We start from the raw sequence: 9,515 nt of genomic DNA, 5'->3' as shown, positions 1-9,515 counted from the left end.
TAATCACATGGGATTTTGGCCTCCTGGAGTGTTGCTGAATTATGTTTAGTGGCCACTAAATCCACTAGAGAACAGGTCTTAATGCAATACTATCCATTGGATGATATTTTGTTACACATATTCCTGTGGCTTGGCCCTTCAAAGCAAACAATGCATTACAATTTAACGTAACTAGAGATCTTAATGTTTAATAAAAATACCACAATCACAGTGAATCCTTTTGTGCTTAGAGAAAAGGGTTCTCACATTCAGTTCTTAATCAAGGACTGAAGTTACAGACTGAAGCAATTATGTTTTAGGAAAATACAAAGTTTGTTCCGTATTTGTTCAGTTGCTTCTTCTCAGAGGATTTTCTGATAGATTTTTCTTTTTTAATGAGATGTGGAAAGAAGTGTTTTTAGATGACTTTATGTGAGGCTTATTCATTCATTTAATTAGAATTAGGGGTGCAGGCCACATTTTCCCATTTGCTCTGTAGCAGTAAAAAAAAAAAATTTTTTTCTCCCAAGGTCTGAGAAATATATATTTTAAAATACCTCATAGACTATGTGAGTATTGTGTACATGCAAGATGTGTGTTGTTGCTGTGTGTGTGTGTGTGTGTGTGTGTGTGTGTGTGTGTATTTAGGCTGATCTCTGGCTTCTGTATCTTTGCTTGGCATTACAAACAGGTAACATTGCCATATAAGACTTCAAAAAGTATTTTTTAGATTATGATGCTGAGTCAGACATTTTTCTAGCCAGTAATGTTTTATAAAACAGAATAATAAACTATTCTTCTGAAGAAACCACTAGTAATCTTAATAATTGTTTATAATACACACTCGTACTTACTTTCAGGGAAAGGGAAGTTTCTTTGCAGTCATGATTACAATACATATTTTAGATGTGGGTTACCATATTCAGTATATTATTTAATATGATTTATAACCAAGACAAAAATGCCAAATTTTCCCACACTGAAAGATCTATTAAAAGATCTAATCCAAACCAGAATTTCCTAGGGAGTAGCAAAAAGATATCATTAAAAAAAATCCAAAATTTTATGGTCTCTATAATTTTCTTGTATGTTGCTAGAAAAGCAGTAATAGATGGAAAACTAGAGTACTTCTTTACGTAAAAATACATTTGTTATGATGATTTCATTGTATCTTACATATGTTTCATGGTAAATTAAACCACTTATTTTCTATAGACTGTGTTACTTATGGACCAAATACAGTGTCATGAAATCTGTGGGCTTGCTAGTTTTTTGGTTTTTTTTTTTTTTGCGGAACGCGGGCCTCTCACTGTTGTGGCCTCTCTCGTTGCGGAGCACAGGCTTCGGATGCACAGGCTCAGCGGCCATGGCTCACGGGCCCAGCCACTCCACGGCATGTGGGATCTTCCCAGACCGGGGCACGAACCCATGTCCCCTACATTGGCAGGCGGACTCTCAACCACTGCTCCACCAGGGAAGCCCTTAGCTAGTTTTTTAAACGATACTATTTTGCTTATCTGAGGTATCTAGAGTAGTCAAACTCATAGAAATGGAATGCAGAAGGGCTGCAATGGATTGGAGAGACAGGAGGATGAGGAGTTATTGCTTAATGGGTCCAGAGTTTCATTTCTTCGAGATGAAGAGTTCTGGAGGTGGGAGGTAGTGCTGATTGCACAACAATGTGAATGTACTTATCCGCAGACTGTACACTTAAAAACAGTTAAAATGGTAAAATTTTATGTTAAAATGGTAAATGTATCTAAGGAAAGGAAAGGAGGGGAGTTTAGGGTGAGGCATTTAGGCAAAAGTCCATCTGACTCATTCAACACAGGCTGAGAGAAAGAGAAGTCAGGAAATTTGGAGTCTTTACAGAGACAACTAGGATTAAACTTGGCTCAACTGATGACACGTTTAGCTTGGCAGGAAAGGAGTTGGTAGGATGAGAGGGTAACACTGGTGTCCCATGTCTTATACCCATAGGCTGGAGGAAGTTTGAGAGTCCTGAATGCACACTTCTGTAAACATTCTGAACAACAGTTTTTAAGCCACACCTGGGTGTGGTATTTAACTTAGTGTAGGTATCATATTTGACACTTTAACTCTTGTTTTTATTAGTCTACCTCTGTTTCTTCCCTCCCCCTGATATTCTTTAAAAGCTAGGAGAGTTCCTGGCTATCTCTACAAGTTTGACTTTACGATCCAGTATAAGCATGCTTTAATATTTTAATGTCATCCCACTCCTAGGACTGGTCAGCTTGCATTTATGCATGTATGTATGTACGTATTTGTTTATTTATTTTTACTTTGTCTTTTTACAAACCTTTTCCTCCATGTTTCAGTAACTTATCACTACATTAAAAAACTACCAAAAAACTTAGCAATTGAAAACAACAACAAACAATGATTTCTCGGGCTTCCCTGGTGGTGCGGTGGTTAAGAATCCGCCTGCCAAGGCAGGGGACACGGGTTCAAGCCCTGGTCCGGGAAGATCCCACATGCCGCGGAGCAACTAAGCCCGTGCACCACAACTACTGAGCATGCACTCTAGAGCCCGCGAGCCACAACTACTGAAGCTCGCGCGCCTAGAGCCCATGTTTCGTAGCCACGGCAATGAGAAGCCTGCACACCGCAACGAAGAGGAGCCCCCGCTCGCCGCAACTAGAGAAAGCCTGCGCGCAGTAACCGAGACACAACGCAGCCAAAAATAAATTAAAAAAATAATAAATTAAAAGATACAAAAACAATGATTTCTCAAGATTCTTTGGGCTGGCTGGTTCCCATGTGGTATTGTCTGGGGTCACTCATGTGGTGCACTCAGCAAGGAGCTTAGCTGGGACTGGACTACACAGATGACTTCACTCATCTACTGACTGCGTGGCTGGATGGTATGGGTCTAACTAGGCCTTTCCTCCACTAATGCTTCTTTTGTTGTTGTTGTTTTTTAATTTTATTATTATTATTTTTTTTGGCTGTGTTGGGTCTTCGTTGCTGTGTGTGGGCTTTCTTTAGTTGCAGTGAGCGGGGGCTACTCTTCGTTGTGGTGTGTGGGCTTCTCGTTGCAGTCACTTCTCTTGTTGTGGAGCACAGGCTCTAGGCGTGTGGGCTTCAGTAGTTGTGGCTCGCGGGCTCAGTAGTTGTGGCTCACAGGCTCTAGAGCGCAGGCTCAGTAGTTGTGGTGCACGGGCTTAGTTGCTCTGCGTTGGCCTCTCTTTCTCTCCACGTAGTTTCTTCTCGTTCAGTAACCTGGTCTGAGTTTCTTTATGTGATGACTGGATCCTAAGAAAATGGAAGCTTCAAGGCCCAGAAGTCACACAGCAGCACTTTAGCTGCATTCTGTGGGTCAAAATAAGTCCCAGGGCCAGCCTAGTTTGCAGACGAGGGACACAGACTCTACGTAAAAGTGGCATGAATTTACAGGAATGGGAGGAATGTTGGTGGCTGTATTTGCAGGCAGTCTACTACTCCATATACAGATAACTGATGCCAAATGAAATATTCTGCTTGAGAATGGGTCCAATTAATATTCTGAGGCTTTTCATCAAGTTTAACCTTTAGCAATATTATATAATCTTTATGTGGGAAATAGTATAGTATAAATTATAGTTTTATATAAAACCTTGTACCCATTGAAGAGAGAATTAATTTTCTTTTTAAGTATAGACAAGAGTGAGCTTTGAGGTTTGAATTTTGGGCATGTGGGTTTGAATCTTGGTTCTGCCACATACTAGCAGCAGGATTCTGGACAACTTTCTCTTTCTGTCATGCACTTTTCTTCTCTGTATTTATAGGATTATTGTGAGGATTATATGAGTAAATAAAGTGCTTAGGAAAGAGTCTGGCGCAAAACAAATAATAATAAATATCAGCTTTAAAAATATAAATTATCATTACCTATTATGTAACATAGCAACACTTCTTTGGATTAAGCCTCTTGGAGCTGCAAAGTTTTCTGTAGTCTTACTAAACGCAATCACTAATCCTGACTATTCCTCCTGCCTCCCCACCTCTTGCCAAGTAAAAAGGTAGGTGAAAAAACTGGTTAATTAACAGCTGCTCTAAAGAAGTGATTTACCAACTTTTAAACATTGCAATTCCTATGAAAAAATATAATTTACATTGTAGGCCAGGACACTGTAACCTATTCAACCACACTTAACACTGTACAAATATGTCATGAAACAATACTTATCCTCAAGTTGTGCTGTGAACTCTGATGTTTTTTGTTCTATTCTATTTCAGTGAATCAACAACAAAATGTTGGTTGTGACCCACTATTATTAATTTCATTACCTACTGAAGGGTTCTAAGTTATATATTATGGTCATTGGATATTCAACACACTTTCAGTCCAGAAATTGTTTCAAGTGTGGTGCTATAAGAATATAGCATATGTCATTTTCATACAGGCCAATTTGGTTATGGAGCAAAAATCTTTTTTCACAAATATGGCCTGACCTCCCTAATCAAGAGGCTTCTAAATTCTTTCAGTGGGACCTGAGGAACTAGGGGAGGCATGGTGACAGTACATGTTGCATTTTGGTATCATAAGAAACAAAGTGCCTTGTTTGTTTGGAGCTAGATGGACTAGGCTGGAATTCCAACTTCACAACTTACTACTTATATGTTTGAACAAGTGATTTAAACTCAACTTTGGAGTCTTGGTTTTTTGATTTGTTAAAGCAAAATACAGATCATATTGACTTCGGTTGAGTTGTGAGCATTAAATGAGAACACATTCCCAAAGGCCCATCAAGGTCCAAGCAAAATAAGGCTCTCAGAATGCATTTATTGCTTCCTCCTCCTACCATGAACACAAACTTCCAAATTCATAGCTATTACTTAAGTTCTGTGTTTTATATTTTTGCAGGAAAGTTAAGACTTGGTAGAAGACTAACTATGGTTAGACCCTATTATTTCTTTAATGCAATTTAATTTCTACAACCATGTGTTGTTCCAACATTCTACCTAATAATAGTTAATGATGAGAGTTATAGTTATTAATTATTCTGGAGTATGTATCGGAATTATGAAATTATTTTGTGTTCTCAAGTTTTGGATAGTGGGACTTGGATTGACTTCTCAATTAACAGCACAATCGTGGGAAAAGGTGTGTACAGGAGAAAAACATTTCTAACTGTCGGGTTCCTAAATAAATGAAACAAAAGTGAGGTGCAAAATACAAGCACTACCTTTCTCCTTGGGTCAGACATTTGGGGTTACCAACGTTCTAGCGCTCCGACAGGTAGTATTTTCACCGTAGGTTAGTTAGCTTTTAAGGAGTCAAAAGGAACTCGCCTACGACCTTACGTTGATATGACCGTCTCGTATACCCTAGCTGGTGGACTTCTAGAATGGGACTGATTACTTTAAAATTTCTTCCTTTAAGGTGGGGATTATGGAAGTGTGGGTCAAGGCGGCGTGTGGTAGGAAGAGACGATACCTATTTGCCCTCTTCTGGGGTGCGGCCGGCCGCCGCCCCAGCGGCTCCCACGTGGCAGGTCCCGAAAGCGCAGCGCAGGCGGGGGGGGGCGGGGCCGCAGGGCCCTCCCTCTCAGCTCTACGGCCCTCGGCCTGCGGGGCGACCGTTCGGTCCTCCACCGCCAGGGGGCGGGCGCGGCTTCCCGGCGGCGGGGCCCATTGGTCGCGGCGGGGAAGCGAGGGAGGCGGCCCAGCGGCTAGCTGGCTTCCTCTTGGCCACTCGCGGGGGTGAGGGGAAGCCGTAGGAACCCGGGAGGAAGCGGAGGAGCGAGCGGGAGGCGGCGGCGGCTCCTGTCGACCTCTGGCAAGACTGACCGCAGGGAGGCCGAAAGGCGGGCACGCGCGGCGGAGAGGCGGGCGGAAGGCCGGTGAGACGCACGGTGAGGCGGACGGAGCCGCGGCCGAGGGCGGGGAGGATGGAGGGAGGCTGGGGGCAGCCGGGCACCCACCTTCACCTTTATCCTCTGCTCACCCCGCGACCGCCGGTCCGGGGTGTGCCCGGGCGTACTCGGGTCGTCGTGGCGCGTCCCGCCGAGGGCAGGGCGCGGCAGGACCAGGGCACCAGAGGGTGGTTGGCCGGGGGTCCGGGCCGCCGCCCCCGCTCGGGCATCCCCAGTACGGCGGCCAGTTCGCGGAGGGCGGGGCAGCCACTGCACCTGGCGCTCCGGCCTGTGACTGGCACCTGGGGCGCGCGTCCGGCTCTGGGGCTCCCGCTCGTGTTGGAAATGGGGGCCGAGTGCTCAAAAGAGGCGGGGATGGAGTTGTAGGTTGCATTTGAACTCTGAGGAGGGCGGTCTTGGCTCACTTGTAAAGTTTTAGTGTCTTCTAAGTTGGAAGTACTTTTTATTTTTAAAACCTATGTCGGCCCATTGGCATTCGGTGTCATTGATGGATGTGCTGTTCGTTCCTTTTTTTTTTTTCTTTTTCTTATTTTTTCCCCATTAGTTTGCCGCTGTCCTCACAGTTTCTACCATATGTTAAGATTTGTGACCCTAGATCTGAATAATGAGTGTTGGACTGACGTTGAGATTAAGATCTCCAGCTGTAATTTTTTGTGTTTTCATCATCCTCTACCTTTTGCTTTTTAAAATTTCGTGTCATACAAAACTATTTAATTGACAGAACCTTTTCTTTGTTTCTTTTTATTTGGCCTAAAAGAATATGAATACAATGATCCTAGATATTAGATTGCTTACTAGGCACTGTGTCAAGTGCTTTCATATGCACATTTATTTCTTACAACCCATAGAGTAGGTCCGTTTGTGTATCTTTCCCAATTTTACTGAGAAATTATGAACTCCCATAGAGGTTGAGGTTGATGCTGACAGTAGATCCCAGACCCCTTGAACTCTTAACCACCTTTCAGGACTAACGGTATGCTGTCACATTTTACAATTTTACGTGTAGGGAAACCTTAATGTTACTCATATAGTGCATCATTGAGTACAGAGGGATCTCCATTTAATTTAGAACATACAAGTTACTAACTCATGCCATTCAGCCAGAGATTGGCAGAATCAGCATCCGGGTTGGTCATATCATTAACTATCTCTTTTTAAAGGCTGCCAGTCTCTTGAGTTCTCTGGCAGTTTACTAATTAAATCACAGGTTTGTTTTTTTTTTTTCCAGTGTATACAGGTGTGAGAAGCTTTGTTTCACAGATTCTGTGTAATGTTTTCTCAGTTCTTTAAAGACTAGCATTTCTTGATAGTAAGAAATAAAACGAGTTTCATGCAGTGATTCTCAACCTGGGGATCTCTCAGAATCACCCATAAATGAGGGTTTTTAAAAAGGATGCAGTCAGCCCCCCCTGTCCCCCGCCCCGCCCCCAAATCCCCAATGGAGGGGGCTTCTGTTTAAAAGGGAGTCAAAATAAGACTGAGCACCACTGGGTTAAAGTGACTTTTTAAATAAACTTAATATATGTTACAATTAAAACAGAATTACTAACTAATCTTTTCATAATTAAAGAAGATACGTTAAAAAGGGAAAAGTCACTGGAGAGAGGGTCAGAGGACAAAGAGATTGTTGAATGGTAAAAAGTAGTCCCTGTGGGGAATCATAAGAATGTTATTTTTTTTTTACCTCATATTTTAGGTCTTAAATGGGCAGTCTCAGTATTCAACAATTTTTACATTCATTTAGACATATGAGAGTGCCTATATGTGCCAGTAATTATAGGTAAGGTGGATACTGTGAATAAGGCAGCCTGGGCCCTCACAAAGCTAGTGGGTTGGCCAAAAAGTTCGTTCGGGTTTTTCCATAACATCTTATGGAACTCTAAAAGGTTTTGTGAATTTTATTCTGCTCCTAAAATAGAGCCAGCTGATGTTCTCTCAGAGGAGGAAATTGTATTCCACTGCCTCTAAATTTCCACAGTTTACCCCATCAGTATTCTTTTATTGTCTCCTTCATCGGCCTGTTTGTTTGATTCAAGCTATTTTATTACTTACATCTGCCTTATTTATAATCTAATTAATTTTCATCTGTTCATTATTTTTCTAGTCTCTGGTGAGTTTTTAAATTTCCTTTAAAAACTAAATTTAATCCACATAACATAAAATTCACCATTTTAAGTGTACAATTCAGTGGCATTTAGTGCATTCGTAGTATTGTGCAGTCACCACTTCTGTTTAGTTCTACAACGTTTTCATCACCCTAAAAGGGAACCTCATGTTCGTTAAGCAGTTACTCACCGTTCCCCAACCTTTGGCAACCGCTAGTCCGCTTTCTCTGTCTACAGATTTATCTATTCTGAATATTCCATGTAAATGGAGTCAAAACAGGTGATCTTTTGTGTCTAGCTTCTTTTACTTAGCATTATGTTTTAGAGGTTCATTCATGTTGTAGCCTGTATCAGTACTTCGTTCCTTTTTATGGCTGAATAATATTCCATGTATAGACACATATTACATTTTGTTTAGTCATTCATCCATTGATGGACCCTGGTGGGTTTTTGTGTGCTAGTGAGAAAAAGTTATGTGGACGTCTGTAGCTACGAGTCTGCATTAATTTTCATCATAAGTTCTGCATGGCTCGTTTAGATAGTACCATGGTTATCAGGTGTACTACTTGACTCTCCATACCGTTCAGCATCTGCAGTTAGTTGATCATTAAATGTGTATTGAAGGACCTGTGCATGTATCAAAGGACCAAAAAATGAATTTTTTAATTGGTTCAGAAAGTTTTACACTAGAATCTTCTTACTACCAGTTCTTTGCAAATGGCTGCTAACTTGCATCTCCAGGGCCCTTGGGCAGACTCTGCTCCTCCATTTCTTCACATGACAAGTTTGACTGATAGAATTATGTCTGCCCTGGTGCAGTGAAATTCTGCAGACTACTTAAAGACCGTATAAATGAAGTGAATATATAGGGGAATTCTAAAACATTCAGAATAGGAACTTGTAACATCCCATCTAATATAATGTAAAATATTATAGTTACATGAGGAGATGAAGATAGTTTACTAGTTATACTCCTGTAAATTTGTGCCTTTCGTCTCATTTTGTAGCGATTTGTGAACGAGACGCTTCTTTATCCTGCTTATGTTCAACTTCGTATAGTTAACATGTAGTTTTGTTTTTGCTGTTGTACTCAACAATGTCTGTTTCTCCCTCCCTTTCTTTCTTTCCATCTACCCATTCATCCATCTTTCTTTCTCCTGTTGGATGGTATAGTGTAGCATTAAAGTAGGTTACATTACAGCTGTTTAATCGACAGTTGCGGAGCTCTGAAGGAGCAGACAGAACAAAATGTCATTTTGTCTTGTTTTCTCTTTTTGGTATGTTTGTACTGTCAGTTACAGAAATCTGATCCCCATTTCATTTCTTCAACTGGATTATGACTTTTTAAGCAAAATTCTGCTTTGGTAGAGAGGAAACTGCAAGAAAATATTGGGACAGTTTTAATTTTGCACTCTGTTGTAACCATTGCAAACAGGAGTTCTCTTTGCTCTGTTCCTCAGCACATTATTTCCAGATTTATTCACTGCCCACCTCTCCCTTCTCACCCCTGCAGGAGACCTGGCCCAGAGTCAGGTTGATTTCCATTCATTGT

General features: G+C 41.5%; 1 protein-coding gene across 1 annotated transcript in view; it reads left to right on the top strand.

The window, feature by feature from the left end:
- Window positions 1-5,742: 5,742 nt before the first annotated feature.
- FAM3C (FAM3 metabolism regulating signaling molecule C) overlaps window positions 5,743-9,515 on the top strand; it is a 48,193-nt gene continuing 44,420 nt past the window's right edge. Inside the window, exon 1 of the mRNA XM_065883811.1 lies at window positions 5,743-5,825. The gene's annotated coding sequence lies outside the window, so the exon portion shown is untranslated. The remainder of the gene's footprint in view (window positions 5,826-9,515) is intronic.

The sequence above is a fragment of the Phocoena phocoena genome, chromosome 9, assembly GCF_963924675.1.
Source record: "Phocoena phocoena chromosome 9, mPhoPho1.1, whole genome shotgun sequence".
Taxonomy (NCBI): domain Eukaryota; kingdom Metazoa; phylum Chordata; class Mammalia; order Artiodactyla; family Phocoenidae; genus Phocoena; species Phocoena phocoena.
Note: the sequence above shows the minus strand (reverse complement) of the source record. Positions and strands in the feature narration are given on the sequence as shown.